Genomic DNA, 23436 nt, shown 5'->3' with positions numbered 1-23436 from the left:
GGGATTCAAAAAGAAAAACTTGCATCGTTCATATTGTATTTTGTGAATGCTTGAAAGGAATAGCTATGGAAATTGCATTAGATGTGCTCTTTTCTCTTTGTCAAAGATCTGATTGCTCTATCGCTACTAGCTAAGGTTTTCATTATTCAATTGAATGAAAATAATGCTTATCATATTAGTTGAATTTTAGGAATTGCAAACATACATCATGTGGTGAATTTTGAAAGGAAAATTATAAAGAAGATCAACATAAAATTTATCTGAAATAACCTAATGGAGCATTGTCATTAACGAAAACATTTATTGGTTCTATGCTAGAGACGTGTTCTGGCATCGTAAAACAAAGCATTTGTCACTAACTTGTCTGCAATACATCCTGAATGTGATACCTCATTCCATGTACATGAGTATATTGTAGCTCGTCCATGTACCTTTGAGTATATAGGGTGGTGTTACAATACGTAGAGTATATGGGAATTCTCTCACTGTGCGGTTTTGCATTAGACAACGCTTATACGGATTGGGCCTCCATGTAATTTTGGGTATATATGAGAGGAAAACACTAGGTTGCTATCCATCCTTAGGTAACCGAGTCGGCCACCTTGTACATTATGATACACTGAACACAACATTCGGGGGGATTTCCTTCCTGTACTTCTTGGTTCACGAGGAGGTATTCTGCAGTTCACAGTTGTTTGGTAAACATTTTTCCTAGATTATCCCTCTTTTGTTTTGTTATTTTAATTTGCTTAAAATAAAATTAATTTACCGTGGATAACATCCTCCATGTTTGCTCCTTAGTTGATCTTAGGTTGAGACATGTGGCAACAAATCTGGAGTCCACTGATTAAGGAATTCTTTTTGATGGGAATCCTAGTCCTTTTCCTCCTTTTGGAAATATTGGTGCACCTTATATGGCTACATTATCCCTACCAGGATTTACCATTGGCTTACCAGTATGGTTGTTTTCAACGTCCTTGGTTCAAAATGTCATGATTTCTCCACAATCGAGTACACCTCCAACCGGAAAAAATCAACCTCCAGTTGATCCTAAAGTTGACCCTTTGCCTTCTTCCTCGGTTGTTTCTTCCTCCACTTCTTCCTCTTCGCCTAGTGAAAGTATTAGTACTAGTAACCAGGTGGCTAAGACGAAGAAGAAAGGGAAGGAGAAGAAGAAGAAGAAAATTCAGCAGTGGGGCAACAAAGCAACCATTGCTTTGAATGCAACATCTGATGAGAAACCGTCCATCAAGCCTCACAAAGTTCGATATCCATGCAAACTTTGTGCGGGAGACCATCTTCTTCAAAATTTTCTGGTATTACTCAGATCTTAGAAGAATGGTCTTCCCGTTCACATCATCCTGTGTCATCAACTTCTAGAGATCATGCTAGTGACACACCATCAACTAGTGGTAGTAAAGTTCATGGAAAGAAGGGTAAAGTTAAGTTTCCCTATAGGTTATGTGAAGGGAATCACCCCATTCACCTTTTTCCCTATCTGGATGAAGCCAAGAAAGTGTTGGATAACTATCCTACTTATCTGCAACGACTTCCATCTGGTTATAGGAGACTCTCCCTTAATCCTTCACTAGTTGATGAATTGACTGACTCAAATCAACCGTCAGTCAAACCCACTCTCTCTGAAAGTGAATCCTATGAGTCTATACCTGACCCAAATCAACAGGTCAAGGAAATAGTTGACCTGATTTCACCTTTAGTTAATTGTACCTTTCCTGAAGAGAGTGAATATGATACCACTCAGGTTCTTTTCATTTCTTCAGATTCCAATGAGCTTGGGGGCAACCCTTGATCTGAAAATGAGATCTTAATTCAATATAAAGGTATTACAGACTTATGTGTAGGAATGCCTATATTACTTAGTGCAATGGATCGAAAATATTGTGAATAATATAGACAATGATCAATTAGAAAACATAACAGTCACACACATTAACACAACAAAATAATCAAGGAGTTCACTAGACTTCCTGGCTATGTCTCCTAGTCCATCTTTTAGTGTTTGACCTCTATATTATGTCTTCAAGAGTAGATTATTACAAGTGTGATCTCAAACTGAGTCTCAACACAACAGTGACAAAAAAACATGGATTTACTTGAAATCCTCAAGTCTACAAGAGTAGACAGACTCTCCCTCTTGCTCTTTATCTTCTGTTTTCTCTCTGTATCAGCAACTACCTCTTTGTCTCTACCGTTGAATGGATTTTAATCCTATCAGTGCTTGTCTGTTCATCTCCTCTTTCAGGCTCTCTAGCTCTCGGCCATTGTCCATTCAAATCCCTCTTTGAGCATTAAACAATCATTGTAGAACACCCTCAAGTATGGTGGCCACCTGTTTTTAAATGGAAAGGACCATTGGCGCGATTGAAATCCCCAGGAACACGTTTCTCTATTTACACAGAGAAATACACTAAAAACACTGAAAAATTCGTAAAAACTCTTTCTATCAAACTTCAAATAACATTGAATCCGCCCTATAATCCTATCGGGTCCACCTTTGGTTTCTATCACACGCCCACCGTTGATCTGTGTGATCTCAGATCCAACGGCTAATATTCATTTCGAGTGGCTTATATGCATGGAGATTACCCACCCGAAAAGACGGTTTTCTTTCTCCTACGCCAAGCCACGTGTTGGCCAATGTATGGGATCGAACAGAGCCCGTCCGATACCACTTACCGCCTGAGGCCCACCCAAAATCCCACTTACCACGGAACTCAAATAATATAAAGTTGTGTCTTTAAATCTTTCGGGTCTGGCTTTTATCGCTTTGGGCGCATTTCCTTTGTATTTTTGTTTTTATTCGGAAATGCGCTAATACACAGAAAATCCCGACAAATCCCTTTTTATCAAAACTAAAAATTTATCAAGCTGCATCTATAAATCCTTTCGGGCCCGGATTTATCGCATGTCACATATCTTCCCTGATCTCTGATCTCCGATCAGCCTTATCGATTATCAGCGCATCGCATGGTCGTTGGTCTTTGGTATCACCCCTTGTATAGCTGTGATGCGATATTGTGATTCAATATATCGCAATCGCATATCACCTAGTCTTCAAGTTGCAGGTTAAGTCCTCCTTGTGGTTTAGCGATGCGATATTGTGAGTAGATCTAGACTGTTGATTTGCATGCTCGATCGACAGTCCTCATTGACTCGCGTTGATCAATATTGCAATTTTCATTCAGCTACCTCCAATATCTCCCGCTAGCCTCCGCCGATTACGATATGCCAATTTGATCTAGACCATTGATCAGTCCGATCTAATGGCTCCTATGCATCCTTTCTGAACCTTCGCTTTACTCCGTTTTTTGCCATTTCTTAATGTTTTTCCCATGCAATAATGTTTCTGATAGTTATGTAAATGAATACTTAGAGGTTTTTAGGATCCATTTTGGATCACGCCTTCCCACTGAAAAGCTTTTGGAACACCAAAAGTTGTTTTTTAGGCATCGATCAAGTGAGGATACAGCTCCCTCACTTGTTTAACTTCTATCCACCGTGTTTTTTCTTGGATTTGAACCTTTGAGCCCTATTCTCAAGTACTCAACATCCCCTTGACACGTAGTTCTTGCCTTCCTGTCCAGAACTGTGTCTTCCTACAACTCATTGAGATATTCAGGCAACATATCCTTAATAGAGGGAAACTGACTTTGCTCTTCGAGATCTTCAATCATTGATGGTTCATACAATCTCAAGTTTTTTGCATTAATGACTGAATAGATCTACATATAAGCTGGTAAATCAAGGAGAAAAGCATTTTCACCAATTTTATCAAGTATCTTGAAAGATCCATAACTTATTGGTTTTAGCTTCTTACCTTCACCTTGCATTCTTTCTTTGCTGATGTACAGCTAGACTTGATCACCAACTTGGAAACCATGCTCAACTCGATGCTTGTCATGTCTTTCTAGTTGTTCCTGTACTGCTTGGTGAATTTCTTGGATTTGTTCAATGAACTTGGTTTGTTTGCCCACATCACTGTGTCCATCAACTTCTATGTCTTTACCAAAGACAAAATCCAAGGGAGAATTTGGTATAAAACTAAAACAAGTCTCAAAAGGAGATATCTGAGTAGAAGAGTGCTTGGGATGGTTGTAAGCATGCTGCACATAACACAAATGCTCATCCCAAAGCTTGGGATGCTTGCTACAATAGCCTCTGAGCAACTGGATCACTGTCCTATTGACCACTTCTGTTAGACCATCTATTTGTGGATGAAGTGTTGTGCTCTTCTTCAACCTAGTGTCCATCAACTCCCATAGATTTGACCAAACTTCCCAACAAATTGAGAATATCGATCAGATACAATAGAAGTGGGTAAACCAAAATGAACCCATACATTCTGAAAGAACAACTTTGTTGTTTGTTCAGTTGTAACCTTCTTGTTACAAGGTATCAAAATACACATTTTACTAAATCTATCAACAACAACATACAAATAATCATGACCTTTTCTAGACTTTGGCAATCCCCCAACAAAGTCCATGGAAACACTTTCCCGAGGACGAGAAGGAATTGGGACTGGAGTTTACAAGCCTAATTTTCTATTACTGAGCTTGCTTTTAGCACACATAGTACACCCTTTGATATATCTAGAAATTCTCTCATGCATTCTGGGCCAATAACAGAACCTCTGCAATTGTGCAACTGTTTTACTTACATTAAAATGACCTGATATTAGAGAAATATGTGCTTCTCGAATTATGTTAACTCTTTCAGTTTGTGGAATGCATAACTTTCCCAAATGATATAAGAGTTGGTCCTTTACATAATAATCCAATTCTTCTACTTGTTTGCCATGACTTAAAGTTGCATATACATCTTTAAAATCTACATCTTGAGCATATTGTTCAATGTAACTTTCATGCATTACTGATTTATGCTTAAGTATAGTAGATGCATTTATGGTTGGTCTTGATAACATGTCTACAACCTTATTGTGTATGCCCTTCTTATATCCGATGACAAGAAGAAATTATTGTAGAAAACCCATCCACCTATAATGTCTTGATTGTTGCAATTTAGTTTGTGAGTGCAAATATTGAAGTGGTTGATGATTTGTATGTATGATTGTTTCCTTACCCATTAGGTAATGTTTCCACTTTTTCACACTTTGTACTAACGCATACAATTCTTTATCATATGTGGGATTATTAACTACTATAGAAGCAAATGTCTCGAAATGATAACATATGGGTTTACCGTGTTGTATCAACACTTCTCCCATGGCATAGTCACTGGCATTTGTCTCAATCTCAAATGGATGTTGAAGATCTGGCAATGCTAGTACTAGTGCTGCACTAATTTTTTGTTTTAAGGTGTGGAAGCCTTTTTGTTGTTTGCCTCCCCTCTTAAACACCTGTTTTAATCCTGTTAAAGCATGTAATGGAGTTGCAATCAAAGAAAAGTTAGTGTTAGAGTCGGTCTGGTCAGTCCTTCGTTAGAGATCAAAACTCTTTATGAATTTCATTTTTAGGTGTCCCACTCCATTCATTTAGCTGCATTCCGCTAGGGGCATGCCATGTTCTGACGGAGAAAGTCATGCTAGTCATTTGCCCTCATGTCTGGCTCCTGCTGGCTTATGTCTTTGTGTCAAATAATCAAAAAGTCCAGAACAGTCAAGGTCTAGTCCTTTAATGGACAAAAGTCATTTTTGGTCATTAGGTCTAGGGATTGATCAATTTGGTCTTTAATATGTCTAGTAAAGCCATGCAAGCCAGAGGGATGCTCTTGCAAAGTAATGATCCGCAGAGTTTCACCATCATATTGATAGACTTCGACTATTCTTCAAAACTCTGTTTTGAAGAAAAGTCAAATAGTGTCATTTGTGACAAAATTTTCAAAAAGAGTCGACAGTTGATTTCTTCAGGTGCAGTCATGGTTCCCGTGACCAGATGCTCTGTCATGCAATCCCTGCAAAAAGTGTCAAAAATTTCATTGTTTGAGCCAAAATTTCAGAGGAAAAGTGAAAATCAGGGTTATATTAAAATCAGTGAAAAAGTGTTGAACAGGACATTAGAAAAGTGGGTTTTAAAAAAAGTAAATTTAAAACATGACCTCCAAGGCTATATATACAAGTTTTCATCAAAATCAAAGGCATTGTGCTAATCCAAGCCTTGGAGAAACGTTGCAAAAGGTGTGAGTGTGCATCGTGAGTGTTTGAGGGAGTTGGAGGCAGTTTGAAGGCGCGAGACGCACACAGACAGGGGCGCGGCGCACACAGAGCCCGCCTGCAGTGTTGAATTACAATGGGCGTGGCGCACTGGGATTTGCGCGCGATGCACAAGGACAAAACGCCCAAAACTTCACCAAATCACCTCAAATCTTTGTGGAGCTCATCTATTTGCAAGGTAGGCTCGAAACATCACTTGTGCATCAATTTTTTATGGGTGATATAAGGGTTTTTATGCCTGTAATTAAATGCAAAAAATTTTCATAAAGCAAACACAAGAAGACATCAAAGAAAAACTATTCTGCTAGGGTTTGTGCCACAGTGTTGTTGCTGCCAAGGTTATTTTTCCTACCCTACCCCTGTTCCTTATTCCCCTATTGCATTCTTCCTACTATCACTACCCTAAACACTACCAAACTCCTTATTCCCTTACCCCTCCTCTTATCACTCAATACAAACCCTAAAACCCTACCTTGCCAAAAAACCAAACCCTACCCTATCAAAATACCCCAAAGCCCCCTACATATCCCTAAACAAAATTATCCTATAACCCCTATTCCCATTATATTATCCCCCTCCTAATACTCCCTTGTTTCTTTTTTCCCCTTGGTGGCAGATATCAAAGTAACACCCAGTTTCATCATCATCAAAGGGGCAACCTAAATTCAGTTTATAAAACAGTAGTCATGGCATCTGAGGTTTCATCAGAGTATGAGGAGGAAACCCACAGTGATACAGCTTCAAGAGAACAGGCCCCCAGGAGACATCACCAGAGTGGCAAACATGTTAGAGATGAGCCAAACACCCTCACCGAGTTGCATGCATGCCCTCTTGCTATGTCTTGTTTCCAGCATTTAGCATGTATTGAATTTTGTCAAAGGGTGGCAAATGTCAGAGTTCGTCATGAGTTGGCCCGTCTTTTTGCACTTCACCTACATGGAGGTCAGTCTATCTTGGCTGGGGTAACTTTCACATTGACACCCGAAGCCATATCAGTGGCAACAGGCATAACAAATGTTGGAGAACAGTGGCATAAGAAGAAGAAGGTGGAGAGGCATAATTATGAGCCTTACATTAAGGGCAGTTGTTTGAATCAGCTTACAAGATTCTTCCCGTTCAGATTTTTGAGAGATGAGTATGCTCCGCTCATGAAATTGATCATGAAATACTTCAGTTGTGAGGGGAGGTTTTCTTGCCTATATGCCTTCAGGTTGCTCATGCACTTTACCAGGGTGCAAATGATGAACCTCCCATTTTTCATTTGCGGGAACATAGAGAGGATGAAAAATTTCATGCAGCACAAGACCCCTCGACAGCAGCTCAACAATGTTTATGACTTTGCTCTTATCCGGATTTTGGTGGACCATCAGTTGGGATTGCAGGGTATTGCTTGGGAGGACTTCATCTCCCGTGACTTCTTCAGCACTCCACAAGTAGTATTAGAGGTAGAGCATGAGATAGGTGGTCCATCACATCAGTATGAGCGCCATGAGACTGCTACTATGCCAGTAGTCATCACCTCTCAGAGAGGCAGTAGACCCTTATTTGCAACAGCAAAGCAAGTGTTATCTACACCTGGGGTGGAAGGGGCCTCGCTTCCGACATCAACATCACATGAGCAGGGTAGACGTAAGGTGCCAGTGCAGGAGGAAGGGCCATCAGGTGAATGAGAGACCGAATTGGTTCTCCTCCATGATGATGAGACAGATACAGAACCAACAAATGCAGAGCTTACAGAGATAATCCAGGAGTAGCAACCAGTGATTGAGGCCTTATCCCTTGACTTGGAGAGGGCCAAGTGGAACATGAAGTACCTAGAGTAGAGAAACAAGTATCTTGAGGATCAGCAGGCAATTATGGAGCTACAAAACATTCGTGAACATCGCCAAGCTGCTCAAAGGAGAAGAGTTGAGCTCACATCATTGGAGCAAGAGATCAATGAGGATCGGGAGGCCCATCTCGAGAGCATGAACATGCACTTGGAGAGGCTACTGGACAAGGCTGATCAGGACCTTGCCTTGCTAAGACACATGGCTTATCGTTACAGGACACGAAATATGAGTGCAAGGGCCCGGATAAGGAGCTTGAAGGCGAAATTGAGGAAAGCAACAAGAAAGGCAAAAGAGGCAAAAGAGCAAGATCGGCTTCGAATCTTGGCTGAGGCTTCCTTGGCACATCATAGCACTCCATAGAGAACCTCCAGCCCAAATTTCAAGGAATTTGGGGAATTTTGGTCACATGACAAATTTTTGGTTAAAACACAGGGTTTTTCTCCCAATGGCGCGGCGCTAAAAATCTAGAGCTCCAAATGAGGAATGGTTTGCATTTTTGGATTCAGCATGGAAAATCATGACTACTGGTGCCTGGACAAGAAATTTTAGCAAGATATGAGTCTCCAAAAGGTCAAAAAACACCCAAAAATGGCCTCTCTGCCCCTTTTTTGACACATAGGAAGCAGTCTTGGGAGAATGGAGATTTGGAGGGGAAAATGAGCACCAAATTCAAAAATTCCAGTGGGGTTAGAAAGTAGACAGGACAGGCTTTCTAACAAGCCCACTTGGGCACATTTTGGACACCTGAAAGTGCCCCAAAACAGGCCCCAAAGTAGCGCGGCGCACAAAGAAAATGGCACGGCGCACAGAGGAAAAATTGCCAAATTGCTTATGTTTCGCAAAATTTCGGTTCGCGACTTCTCCAAGTGGGCCCGCTCATATACACTTTAGTTTTTTGGCACCAAAGGTGGCATTTAAAGTATTTTTTCTCCAGATTGGCTTCTATCCAAGTGGCGAAGGAAGGCAAACGGTCACCCAAGCCAAATGTCAAGTTTGTAGCGCTGCACCTATAGCTGATGGTTGGCTCTTCATCTCCATTTTGTAATGATTCGAGTAACTCCCCAACCCTTGGGTGTTCTATATCTTCATGGCACATTCTATATATTGTATGTAAACCATTTGCAAAGGGTTGGTTGGCTTGTAACTTTTGGGAGACTGTGGGAAAGAAACTCTGTTTCTTCACTGTATATTTTTGACAGAGAATTAATGAAAGTCAGCGGCTCTGTTTCATGAGATTCTTGTGTTTGTGAGTGTAGCAAATGTGTCTCTTATGTTTTCATATGTATTTCGTTATGTTTCATAATTCCATTCATGTTCATTTCCAGTGAAATTTTCTGAGTGAGATTAGGTAGAATTCAATTTTATTGCTCTGCCTGTGAGAAAATTTCATGTTCAGTGTTTTTCTTCTGTTGAAAAGGATTCATGTAACTATGCCCTTTTCACTTTCTTCAGCAATCTATTCATTCTGCATTACCTCAAACTAAATTGTTACATTTTCCGTCTACCTTGCCTCACGTAATAATTTGTACCTTTGTATTAAATTCTTTGTTCCTTGCTGACCGTTGGTCCCATACCATCCCAGAAGCTCGGTCATTCATGAAAATGGTTTCTTGTACCCCTATTCACTTACTAGCCTAAGATCAATATTTCACTGTAAGTCATCTCAAACCGTTGTGCTTATATATTCGCTGAGCGTGACTCGGAGAGAGCCCTCTCCTGTTCTGGTAGGGCTAGCTACCAGACTGAGCATGGTTTGTGGTTACCCTAATTTTTTCCTTCCTTCAGCCTAAGGTAGATTTAGGTGCTAACATAATGGCGACTCCACTGGGGAAAAAACTGAAATAAAATCCCCTTGTTTCATAATAATTCTAAGCTTCTGGATGACGAGCTTAGGATTGGATAGGCTGAGTAAGTTGGTTGTGTCCTGTGATTTTCTTCAATAGCACACTGGCTTCGAGACGATATACTAGAGCCAATCCAGACCCGGATCCTCCTCATATCTACGAAAATCCCAATTTGATTCCAAGACTCCTTCATCAAGAAAGCACCATAACTCTCGTGTTCAAGTCTCATTCATGTCCTAATATTTTTGAGTATCCTGAAGAGCTTGAGTTTGACGAACGGTTTGAAATATCATTGTTTGAGTCTAAGTCCGAAAGGACTGTTGACTATACTATCCCCAATCCTCAATTTCTTGGAGACCTCGAAATAGAAAGAGCTAATCGGTTAATTGATAATTATATTGCGAGACAGCCTCAAACTCCAATTGCTAGCCCCTTACAAACTGTGCAAACTCCTCCAACACCTCCAAGGCCAAATCCACCAAGAATGATGGCTGCTCATTTTGCGCCCCTTGTTCTGCCTCAAATTCTAGATGATATGCCCGTAGATTATCAAAGCAAAATCTCATTTTTTGATGGAACTCCTAACATCATTACTGCTCAGCAACATGTGGAAAAAATGGCAGACTTCTATGAACTCCATGAGATCGATGCGGAGAACGTGGCAATGAGACTCTTTGTACAAACATTTGCAGGTGATGTGAGGAAATGGTTTAGAGGTTTGACGGCAGCAAGTATCACTACCTTGGCCGAACTATAAAGACAATTTTTAAATCGATGGGAAGTGAAAAAGAGTCCCCTTCAAATTCTGGCTGAATATGAACAAATCAAATGAAACGCTGGTGAGTTGGTCCAAGATTATTGTGTTAGATTCAGTACAGTTTATAACGAGATTCCAGATCATCTAAAGCCACCTATGGGACTGGCTATGATGAAATTTCCGGATGGTTTTGATGCTGACATGGCCTGCCAATTAAGAGAGAGAGAGAGAACTGGCCACAATGGAAGACATGCAGAAAATTGCAATCAGCGTTGAAGCGAATCTGCTGTCCAAGAGAGCTAGAGCGAAAGCAGAAAAGAAAATCACTGTGAAAGAATAGTCTTCTTCAATGGATCAACTACTCTAAAAGGTAGAGCAGATGCTTGAAAGGGTGAAGCTCGACAAGCCTGAGCCACAAGTTAGAAATCCTAACTTCCGTGGCCAGCAGTAGCCACAATATAGAATAAGACAGAGAGATCAGCGAACCCAAGAGAAGACAGCACAACAACCGGTACAAACACCTTTGGACCGGAGTTAGATGAGGACGGGAATGTAATAGGTGAAGAAAACCACCTCTTTGCTCCAGATGAGCTACCTACTTACATTACTGAAGAAGAAGAGTGTGCGGTGAGTTCAGCTGCACACAAAGACACGGATTTCATTCTAGCTAGTGACACTGTTTTAGAAGAAGAATCAGAGGAGTATCAAAGGGGGTATATGAATGCTCTATCTGCATAGCAGTAGCGATATTCACTTAGAAACAGAGATGTGCCATTCAAACCAATGCAGAAAAAGAAGGAGGTTGAAACAGCAAAGAATGATTCATCAGCTACACAAAGAAAAGGAAAAGGGGTGGTTGGTCCAGAGAGTAGCAAATCAAAATCAGCAGAACAATCACAGTAGCAAGCTGCATCAAAGGAGAAAGAAAAAAAGGAAATCCCAGTCAAAGAGGTAGAAAAGACTCCCACCTTTAGCTTAGAGAATGAGATTTCTAAGTTAAAGGTATCCATCCCCTTGACTGAAATAATGAAGAACAACAGTTATAGAGCACAAATATCTAAGATGTTGAATTTGGACCTAATGTCCGACATGGTAAATGTAGAAGATGATCAACCGGAAATGATTTTTGGACCAGCATGGAATGGCGAGTCTCCTGACAGCGATGTGCCACCCTTTTATATCAATTTACGATTACATGATTTTGTGTTACATAATGCCATGTTCGATTCCGGAGCCTCTCACAATCTCATGCCCAAGGCTATCATGGATAAGTTTGGTTTGGACATCACCTGATAGTACCACGATCTCTATTCATTTGATTCTAGCAGAGTGAGGTGCATAGGACTCATCAAAGACTTAGTTGTGAGTTTGGATCAGCTTCCCATGAAAAATGTTTTGATGGATGTGGTGGTAGCAGATATTCCTCCAAGGTTTGGGATGCTTCTTTCCAGGTCATGGTTAGCAAAATTGAAAGGGACACTACAGCTAGATTTCTCCTATGCAATGATTCCGGTGTTTGGACAAATGAGGAATCATATCCGGGAACAAAATATGAAATATATGATCACCAGCAAAGAGAAACCTATAAATCATCCAATTAACTATGTACATATAGATTTAGAGTCTTTTGTTTTGTTTTCATATAGTTTAAATGATATAGATAGTCAGATAGTAGAAGAAGATGATATTCTGGAAATAACAGTAAATTTTAGAGAAATTTTGAAGAAAGAAGGACAAGAACAGTAGAAAAATGTTGGGAAATCAGCTGAAAGCAATGGATAGCAAGTAGGCAAGGCACGGCAAATAGATTTCTAGCACTTACAAGAGGAGGAAGAAGGCTTGTGGACCATGGATTTTGATGGAGCAGTGGGAAATGATAGTGTTGGAATTGGAATTTGGGTACGCAGTCCTTTCTCCGCCCCAAACAAAGTGCCTAGCAGCGTGAGGGTTTGCTCTTACAAGCTAGCCTTTGAGTGTTCAAACAATGAAGCTGAGTATGAAGCTCTGATTGCTGGCCTGAAGATTCTTAGGAAGCCGAATGCTAAAAGGATTTCGATATATGGCGACTCCAAATTGGTAATAAAGTAGGTCAGAGGTGAGTATCAAGCAAAGCATCCTAAGATGCGGGCCTATCGTAATGCAGTTTTAGACATCTTAAAATTATTTTCAGAATACACGTTAACATGTGTGCCTCATATACAAAATAGTATTGCTGATGCTCTTGCCAAGGAAACAAGTAGTTTGAAGATCCCCATGAATTCCAGCAATAAATTTGAAATCCATGTCAAGCATCATCCAACCATTCCAGACAATCAGAGATATTGACAAGTGTCTCAAGATTATGAGGAGATTAAGGATTTTCTGCAAAACAAAGGCAAGTTCAAAGAAACCTCAATCGATGTAGAAAATGACGATGGTAAAGGGAATGGTATAGATGAAGTGCAGATCAATGAAATGGACGTGTTGCAGCTGAAGAATAACATTATTCCTAAAGGCCTAATACCTCTAGAAGAACTTTTTGATCAAGATGATGTAGCCTGCAAGCCAATATTGCAGCCAACAGAGAAGGGTGTAGAAGAGGTCAACATTGGAACAGCTGCCCATCCTAAGTTGGTAAAATTGTCTAAAGCATTGCCGCAAAAGATCAAGGACAAATACATCAGTTTGATGGCTTCATTTGCAGATGTGTTCGCTTGGGACTATTCTAATTTAAAGACCTATGATACCTATATAATTCAGCACACGATACCCATCAAGCCCAATCAAAAACCATTCAGACAGAAGCTGAGAAGGATAAATCCAAAGTTGCTGCCATCTATTGAAAAGGAGGTAAACAGGTTGTACAAGTCAGGTATCATTGTGCCCATCAAATTTTCAGATTGGATCTCTAACTTAGTGCCCGTACGAAAGAAGACAGGTGAGATCCGCTTGTTCATTGATTTCAGAAATCTCAATAAAGTCTCATTGAAGGACAACTATCCACTGCCCAAAATGGACCATATACTTCATCGAGTAGTGGGGGCATCTCGTATGTCACTACTTGATGGTTATTCCGGCTATAACCAAATTTCTGTCCATGAAGATGACAAAGACAAGACAACATTCACCACTCCATGGGGAACCTTTCATTATGCCAAAATGCCTTTCGGTTTAAAGAATGCAGGTGCCACATTTCAGCGTGCAATGGACTTGGATTTTGAGAATGAGAAGGATGTGTTTTTGGTGGTGTACCTGGATGATTTGACAGTGTTTTCCAAATCTGATGAAGAACACATGCACCATCTAAAAACTGTCTTTCAAAAGTGCAGAAAATATGGTTTATCGCTGAATCCTAAGAAGAGCTTGTTCACCATGGAGGAAGGAAAATTGCTCGGGCATATTATCTCAAAGGATGGCATTCGTATTGACCTATCACGTGTGCAAGCAATTCAGCAAATCGATTTGCCCCGGAATAAAAAAACGATACAATCGTTCAATGGTAAGATGAATTTTCTACGTTGCTTTGTGCCTAATCTTGTTGAACACTTAAGAGAGATGACCAACATGCTCAAGAAGGACAGCCAAGTGAAATGGACAGAGGAGGCTGTAAAATCTTTCAATTTGGTCAAATTGGCCCTTTCTTCAACTCCAGTTCTAGTCAGCCCGGACTACACTCAGGATTTCATATTGTTTTCATTTGCTTCGGAGCACACTATGGCAGCAGTATTATTGCAAAAAAGAGATGATCACGAAAGACCCATAGCATTCTTCAGCAGAGCTATAAGAGATGCAGCTTTAAATTACAACATCATTGAGAAGCAAGCTCTGGCACTGGTGAAGGCATTGAAGGATTTCCGGGTATATATTCTACATTCTCATATTTTGGCCTATGTTCCTAACACTTCTTTAAAAGATGTTTTAGTGCAGACCGATCCGGAAGGACGAAGAGGCAAATGGATTGCAGCCTTGCTAGAATATGATGTGGAAATAAATGTAGGTTTTAACCCTATACAGAAATTACCTGCATATGAATTCTTAAACAAAGAAAATAAACAATGCGAGAGCATAACCCATAAAACACATATGCACAGAGATTTTTTTTCCCTGGATCCCAAAACCGGGACTACCAGCTTGATTTTTCATTATGTTCCTTTCAATGTTACAATACATATTTATACATGCCGAAGCATCCAATACCATGGACCGAAAAACCATCACGTCCAATACCATGTGTGAAAATCATGCACAAAACCATAGGTAGGTTCGCCCAACCTAATATAGGGTCCAAAAAAAAATTTCCCGGGGCGCTGCCCCGGACCCCGTAGAGGGGGGCTACCCGCCCCCCTCAAACCCCCCAGACAGGGGGGGCTGCTGCCCCCCCTGTGACCCCCCCGCTGCACAATCGGCGCAACGAAGGGGGGCTTCCGCCCCCCTCTAACCCCTCGTTTAACTACGTAGGTTAGTCGTGGAAAGAATATAACACAACCCAACACTCTCCCACTTGTTGTTTTCTTTCCACAAGGGGCCACAGGAGAGCTTAGTCATTTTTCCAGCCCTGAACCACCCATTGTTTCTCTACACCAAGAGAACTTCTCAGAGCTCACAGATTTTGTCAATGCATCTGCAGTATTCTTCAAAGTGTCCACCTTTACCAGCAACACCTTTTTGTCTTCTATCATATCCCTCACAAAGTGATACTAAACATCAATGTGCTTTGTCTTTGAATGATAAGCAGGGTTCTTTGCCAATAAAATTGCACTTTGGCTGTCACAGTCTATTCTTATAGCTCCCTGTACTAACCCCATACTTGAACACAATCTCTGCAACCAAACTGCTTCCTTGCTTGCATGAGTGGCTACCATGTATTCTGCCTCTGTAGTTGATAGTGCCACTACAGATTGTTTCTTACTCATCCAACTAACTGCACCTCCAAATAGGTTAAACACATACCCACTTGTAGATCTTCTCTGATCCAGATCTCCAGCCCAGTCTGCATCAACAAAACCATGAATATCCAACACTCTGTCCAATCCTGGTCTTCCTTGGTAGCACAAACCATAATCACTAGTGCCACGCAAATACCTGAAAACCCACTTCACTGTTGTCCAGTGCTCCTTCCCAAGTTTTGACATAAACCTGCTCAATACTCCCACTGCATGTGCAATGTCTGGTCTAGTACAGACCATTGCATACATCAGGCTACCAACTGCACCTGCATATGGAACACGGGACATGTCCTCTTCCTCTTCTTGTGTCTTGGGACACTGTTCAGCAGATAACCTCACACCTACAGGAATAGGAACCTTCACCGGTTTACTATCCTGCATATTAAACCTCTGCAGTATTGTCTCGACACACTTCCTCTGGTTTAACCAGAGATTCCTCTTTGCCCGATCTCTTTTAATTTCCATGCCCAAAATATAGTTTGCAGCACCAAGATCTTTCATGTCAAATTTGGAGGACAATTGGGTCTTCAAATCCTGGATAATTTCTTTGTCATTTCCAACCAGCAACATATCATCCACATACAGGACCAGATAAATAACACGATCACCAATTAATTTAAAATACACACAATGATCTGCTTTACTTCTGGTGAAGTCAAGTCCCCGTATAAATGTATCAAATTTCTGATACCACATCCTTGGTGACTGTTTTAACCCATACAGAGACTTCTTTAACTTGCATACCAGTTCTTTCTTACCCTTCACCACAAAGCCTTCAGGTTGCTTCATGTAGATTTCCTCTTCCAAATCCCCGTGAAGAAATGTTGTCTTCACATCCATCTGTTCTACCTCAAAATCAAAAGCAGCAGCAACAGATAAAAGTAATCTAATAGAAGCTACCTTGGCAACAGGAGAAAAAATATCACCAAAATCAATTCCCAGCACCTGGGAATAATGTTTTTCTACCAACCGAGCTTTGTATTTCTCCACCTTTCCTTCTGCATTAGTCTTCTTCTTGAACACCCATTTGCTGCCAATGGGTTTCCTTCCAGCCGGCAACTCTACCAGATCCCAAGCCTCATTTTTGTGCAAAGATGCCATTTCATCAACCATGGCCTCTTTCCAAAGTTTTCCATCCTCTGAATCCACTGCTTCCTTCACAGTTCTGGGATCATCATCAGTAACAGACAAAGCAAAATTTGAACTGAAAGCAGATGGACTATACCTTTCTGGCTACCTTCTTTCTTGACCTGATCTTCTCACAGCCGGAGTTAGTGGCTCTTCATCTTCTGATTCCTCCTCTGCTGCAGAGTCTGATTCTTCCTCCTTTGGCTCAAACTCTATCTTCTCAGGTTCCTTTGGTTGGACTTCATGTTGAATAACATCTTTTACCTCTCTGAACACCACATCTCGGCTGTACACAACCTTCCGTGTGACTGGGTTCCAAAGCTTATAACCCTTTAAACCATCCTTATACCCAATAAAGATGCACTTTTCAGATTTACTATCCAACTTGGTTCGTTTCTCCTTTGGAACATGTACATATGCAACACATCCAAATACCCTCAGATGTGAAAGAGAGGGTTTCTTACCAGTCCATACTTCTTGTGGAGTCTTATCCTCCAACGCTGATGAAGGTGATCTGTTGATCAGGTAACATGCAGTATCTACCGCCTCTGCCCAGAATTCCTGTCCTAACCCAGCACCACTGAGCATGCTTCTTGCCCTTTCCATCAACGTCTTGTTCATTCTTTCTGCGACTCCATTTTGCTGAGGTGTATATGGAGTAGTCTTCTGCCATGCTATACCACACTTCTTACAAAATTCTTCAAATTCCTTGCTGCAAAATTCTCCACCATTATCTTTCCTCAGCACCTTTATCTTCTTCTCTGTCTGATTTTCCACCAGAGCCTTAAATTCTTTAAACCTGTCAAAGACTTCAGATTTCTTCTTAAGGAAATATATCCATGTATTCCTTGAGAAGTCATCTATGAATGATACATAGTACACAGACTTACCCAGTGATGGAACCTTCACAGGTCCAAACACATCACTATGCACAAGCTCTAATATCTGTTTCGTCCTCTTACCACCAGAGGGGAAACTCACTCGATTCTGCTTCCCATACACACAATTTTCACAGAAATCAAAATCCAGAGAGCTATCATTCATACCTTCTACCATACCTTTACTATGAAGTATTCGAAGGCCCTTCTCTCCAATATGTCCAAGCCTTTGATGCCACAACATGGTCTTCTCTCCAGAGACCACTAGATTTTCTACTCCATTTTCAGGAACCATAGAACTATTGCACCCATCAACAACAGTGCTACCTTGCAGTTTGTACAGAGTTCCAGTCCGAACTCCCCGCATCAATATCAGTGCTCCTCGAACCATCTTGCAGGTATCTTTCTCGAACACCGTCTTTACACCTGCATCATCCAACTTGCTTACAGAAATCAGATTTCTGGCCAATGCAGGAATATGTAGAACACCCGGAAGTGTTCTAACCCTTCCACCTTGCAACTTCAACTTTACTTTTCCCCGACCAATGATTCTAGCCTTCCTATCATCTCCTAAGAAGACATCACCACCATCGTATTTCTCATACTCGCAGAACCACTCTCTATGGGGAGTGAAGTGAAAGGATGCACCTGAGTCAATCAACCATGCCTCATGATCTACATGTGTACTTGAAGAAGCCAAGTACACATCCCCACCTTCATCTGAGGTGGTTTTCGCCTCTGCAGAAGGAGCATCATCAGATCCCTTTCCTTTATCAGGAGCTTTAGATTTACAATCCCTTCTGAAGTGTCCTTCCTTTCCGCATTTCCAGCACACCACCTTTGTAGGTTTTCCTGGAGATTTAGATCTCCCTCTAGATTTAGATCTCCCACTCGATGACTTATTTTTGTTTCTGTTCTGGGACCGTCCTCGTACAGACAAGGCATCACCATTCTGGTTGTCCATATTCTTTCGTCTCATCTCCTCCGTTAGCAAGGCTGAGACTATTTCATCAAACTGCAAAGCAGTTGCATTGCTACCTATTGCAATAACCAGACTATCCCACGAATTTGGTAGAGAACACAATAGACTGATGCACTTATCTTCATCTGAAATTTTAATATCAACAGATAATAACTGACTTACCACAGTATTAAACGCATTCAGATGCTCTGTCACCGAGTCTCCATCTTTCATCCTCAGGTTATACAACTTTTTCCGCAGGAACAATTTATTCACCAGAGACTTAGATTGGTACAAAGTCCCTAACTTGACCCACAAAGCCTTCGCCGTAGCTTCCCCTGATACATTCAATAATACTGAATCTGAGACACACAATCGTATTGTGCTCTTTGCCTTCCGATCCAACTTCTTCCATTCTTCATCGGTCTCTCCCGATGGTTTAGTACCCGGATCTACCGCGATCCACTGATCTTTATCCACCAACAGATCCTCCATCTTGAGTTTCCACAACTCAAAATTCTGACCATTTGAACTTCTCAATCTCGATCTTTCCACTGCTCGCCATCTTCTTTCACCACCAGAATCGATCTCGCAGATCTCCCACTGAACAGGGTCTACCACAGACCCGAGCGAAACCCCTCAGCAACAAAGGCGTCCCCTTGAAGCCAAAACAGCTCTGATACCAAATGTAGGTTTTAACCCTATACAGAAACTACCTGCATACGAATTCTTAAACAAAGAAAATAAACAATGCGAGAGCATAACCCATAAAACACATATGCACAGAGATGTTTTTCCCTGGATCCCAAAACCGGGACTACCAGCTTGATTTTTCATTATGTTCCTTTCAATGTTACAATACATATTTATACATGCCGAAGCATCCAATACCATGGACCGAAAAACCATCGCGTCCAATACCATGTGCGAAAATCATGCACAAAACCATAGGTAGGTTCGCCCAACCTAATATAGGGTCGTGGAAAGAATATAACACAACCCAACAATAAAGCCCACAAAGCTGGTCAAAGGACAGGGGTTGGCGAAGTTAATGGCCGAATCAAACTTGCATGCCTTGGACATAAATCTGATCGCTGCTATGTCTGATGAGAACGAGGAAATATCATCCATTCAGGTATCTGAAATTTTTTCTCTGTCCCCATGGTATTCAAATATAATATATGTGCTAAAAAATCTATCACCACCACCTAGCATGACTAGAAATAAAGCGAGAACACTCAAGTTGAAGGCTGCCAAGTTTTTCATTCTAAATTCTGTGCTATATTGGAAAGATCCCAGTGGAGTTTTGTTGAATTGTTTGGTGGAAGAGGAGGCAAAGAAGGTCATGGAGGATTTCCACGGAGGAGAGTGTGAAGGTCACCTTTTTTGGAAGTCAACAACTAATAAAATTTTGAGAGCAGGGTACTATTGGCCTACATTGTTTGCCAATGTGTACAAGATGGTCAAACGTTGTCATAAATGTCAGATTTTCAAAGGAAAACAGAAACTACAGCCTTTTCCACTTAAGCCTATTGAGGTGAGCACTCCTTTCCAGTAGTGGGGGTTGGATTTCATTGGTGAAATTCATCCTACTTCTTCCGAACAGCATATATGGATCCTTACAGCGACAGATTATTTCACAAAATGGATTGAGGCAACTCCCACCAGACAAGCTACAGATACGGTAATCATTTCATTTCTTGAAAATAACATCTTGTCTCGCTTTGGTTGTCCAAATAAGTTAATCACCGATAATGCAGCAGCTTTCAAATCAAAGAGGATGGTAGAATTTTGTCATAAATATCACATCATTTTGGGTCACTCAACTACCTATCATCCGCAAGGTAATGGATTGGCAGAGTCTTCGAATAAATCATTGGTCAACATTGGTGAGCCCTAGTATTGCAGCAATAATGCTGCAACTCCTGGAACTCTCTTCTTTAATTTTATCAACACGGTAGTTCATAACAAACTTGGAAGCGATGGTGCTGTATGCACAAGTACTAGCTCTTGCCGCAGCTGTCACTTGATCAGTTGGCACAAGTCCATTAGGAGCTTAAGCCAACTTCTATGAGCTCTTAGAAGAAGATTTTTAACTAATGGATGAAAGATAACTTCAAAGGAGGCTAATCTACTTGCAGAAAGAAACTGAAAGCGGAAAGGAAATGCAAACCCTAGCAAACCCTAATTTTACCAGCTAGCCCTACTGATGCAAGAAAGAGGATGCAAGCTACTGAAAGAGATGCCATTGACTTCTAGGAAGGTAAATACATGTATTTAAGCTACTTCTACAGTAACATCTGAGAAAAACATCTTTTTGTATTTTTGAATAAGTTGCCAGAATTATTATGCATGCGATTTGACTATTTTTTACTGTGCAGAGGTGGATTGGTGAGAGGAAATGCTTGGAGGAGGTTGGGAAGGTTCAGAGAGGGAATAGGGGTCCCTAACACCCTTCTAGAGAGTTTCACAGAGTTTGGCTATCAAGAAACCTCATTCGTGAGCTTCTACAGGAAGTCTACAGGGGTTCTACAGGATGTTCTGGAATTTCTATAGGATGTTCAGAAATGGGATTTTGGAGGATGGATGGAGGAAGGAAGACGAAGGAGAGGGTATGGAGGTGAGATAAGGGTGTGAGGAGATCCAGGACTTGGGGAATGGAGCTGAGAAGTGGCGAGAATGGTTGGATTTTTTCAAGGAGAGGTAGAGCAATGTTGCACAACAATATGGGAATTCAGGGCAGAGTGAGCAAATGGCAAATGTAAAGAAAGGATTCTAAGGAGGGGATGAAGCAGGTGGGATTGATGGAGAATGGGTAGATAAAGAAGGATAACAGGTGCTCTGCAAGTTGTTTTTCAAACGAAATAAACAACGATTTGGAAAATCAAAGACCTAGTTACGTTAGCCTATTCTGACCTAGATAACAGTAAAGAGAATGAGCAGAAGTTTATTTGCAATGAAACCATGTGAAATAAATTATGCAATGAGGCAATCAAGAATCTGAACATGTAACCAACTTCTTCAAATAAGAATCGAACACTAATGATTGCATGGTGAAGCAAAGAAAGTGTTTTTGTTGGAAGCAAAGTCACCTTAGTCCTAGCTCATGATCCCACTGAGGGAGAGGTGAGATAAGAGGTGCTTGATGGCATTTTTCTGGAGATCTTCCTTGTTAATAACCTATCAAATCAATATGAACATGAAGAGCTATTTTAATCATCAAAAACAACCTAAATAACAAAACAAGGTTTAAATCTAAATAACAGATTTTATTCTAAGAATGCAGCAAAGACACATGAGAGTAAACAAAGGAGGTACCGGGCACTTGAGATGGGCCCAACCCCAAGAGCTACAGCCTCCTAAGAGATATTTAGAGCTGGTGCAAAGCTGGATTCATCTTTATTGAGCAAGAAAAGAAGAGTTACATCAAAAACTGTCCACAAGGGAAAGCTTGAAAATGTGCTGAAATGCAAAGCTACTCTACTGACTAAAATTGAACTACAAACTAGCTAACTTCTACCTACAAAGTGACTAACTGAAATGAGGCCCTAAGCCCTCTTATTTATATAAATTGAGGACCCCAACAACCCTCCTAAACTTTAGGAACTCGGCTGCAAAAACTTGTAGTTAACAACACTTTTACTAGCACTTGCTCGGCTGCCCTTGTGATAATTGATTTGGTGGCCCTTGAACTCTGAGTTGATGGTGGAGAATTCGAGGTAAGGGCCCATAAATGAAGGGGACACCTTCCTACACATCCTCTCCCTTGTTCTCCCACGAATTTGGCTGCCAAGTGCTCATTAAAACCTTTGATTTTGTCTCAAAATTGACTAAAAATCTGCACAAAGCACCCATTAGACTTGTTGGCATAATGACTAACCCAATTCACTCTATTAGCATAAATATCATCAAAAACATGAAATAAACTAATGAGAATGGTGGATTAAGTCGATTTAGGAGGTTGAATGAACCCATTTTTGGGGCTCATCATCACCCCCCTACTGAAGGTGTTGCTCATCCTCTGAGCAACTAATCTATCTCCTCATCTTTGATGGCCCTAGTGGCTTCCCTATCATGCCAAGCTTCTGAAGTGATGTCCTCTTCTCGGTCATGAAACCACGCCTTTCCCTCTGCTTCTTCCCACTTCCTATGCTCCTTTTCCTAGAGAATTCTCAGCGTCTTGTAGAACTGTATTAGCATCCTATAGAGAGACCTTTATGTCCGACATTTTCATTCTTTCTCTCCAGGTGGATGTCTTCGGGCTTCCCTGTTCATAGGTGATGGATTCCTTTGAGGGAGACCTCTCCTTTTGTGTAGTTGGGGTGTCTACCATTGTAATTGGCTCTTTTGACTGAGGCTGGGGTCTGCCAGTCTTAATCCTCACACTCCTTCTTGCCTTAAAATATAGGGGAGGCTCCCTCTTTCACTTTTCCTTCTGCTTGGGAGATGTGCTTAGGGTGGCCAGCACAGCTGCTGCCTCCCTAGCTAAAATTTTCAGTGATTTTTCCCTCTGTTGCTCTGTCTTCAGACTTCCTGTAGAAAGTCCTGTGCTGACTGTTTTCTGTCTTCCTGTAGAAGCAGTTTTCGGGCTTCCTGTAGAAACAGTTTTCACTGTTTTGGCCTGCTTGGCTGGGGGTGTCTTCTTCTTCAATTTTGCTGTGGTTTCCTTGGATGTGCCCTCACTTGCTTGGACCTTTTCAGTCCTTTCTGCCCTGATTTGCAATATGGAGGGCATCTTCTACTAGAAGCTTGATAAGCCCATGATGGGCCAGCTGGTCTGGTGTCCCTTCCTTCAGTTTTGTGCCACACTCAATCAATGACTGTAGGAGGAAGTAGGGGATGCTTAGCTTTTGTTCTGTGGGTAAATCCATCTTATGCCTGAGTTCAGTGAGCAACCAGAAGTGATAACCATATACAA

Source organism: Pinus tabuliformis, chromosome 9 (assembly GCF_031772625.1).
Source record: "Pinus tabuliformis cultivar Carrire ecotype Pingquan chromosome 9, CPIR1, whole genome shotgun sequence".
Taxonomy (NCBI): Eukaryota; Viridiplantae; Streptophyta; class Pinopsida; order Pinales; family Pinaceae; genus Pinus; species Pinus tabuliformis.
Note: the sequence above shows the minus strand (reverse complement) of the source record.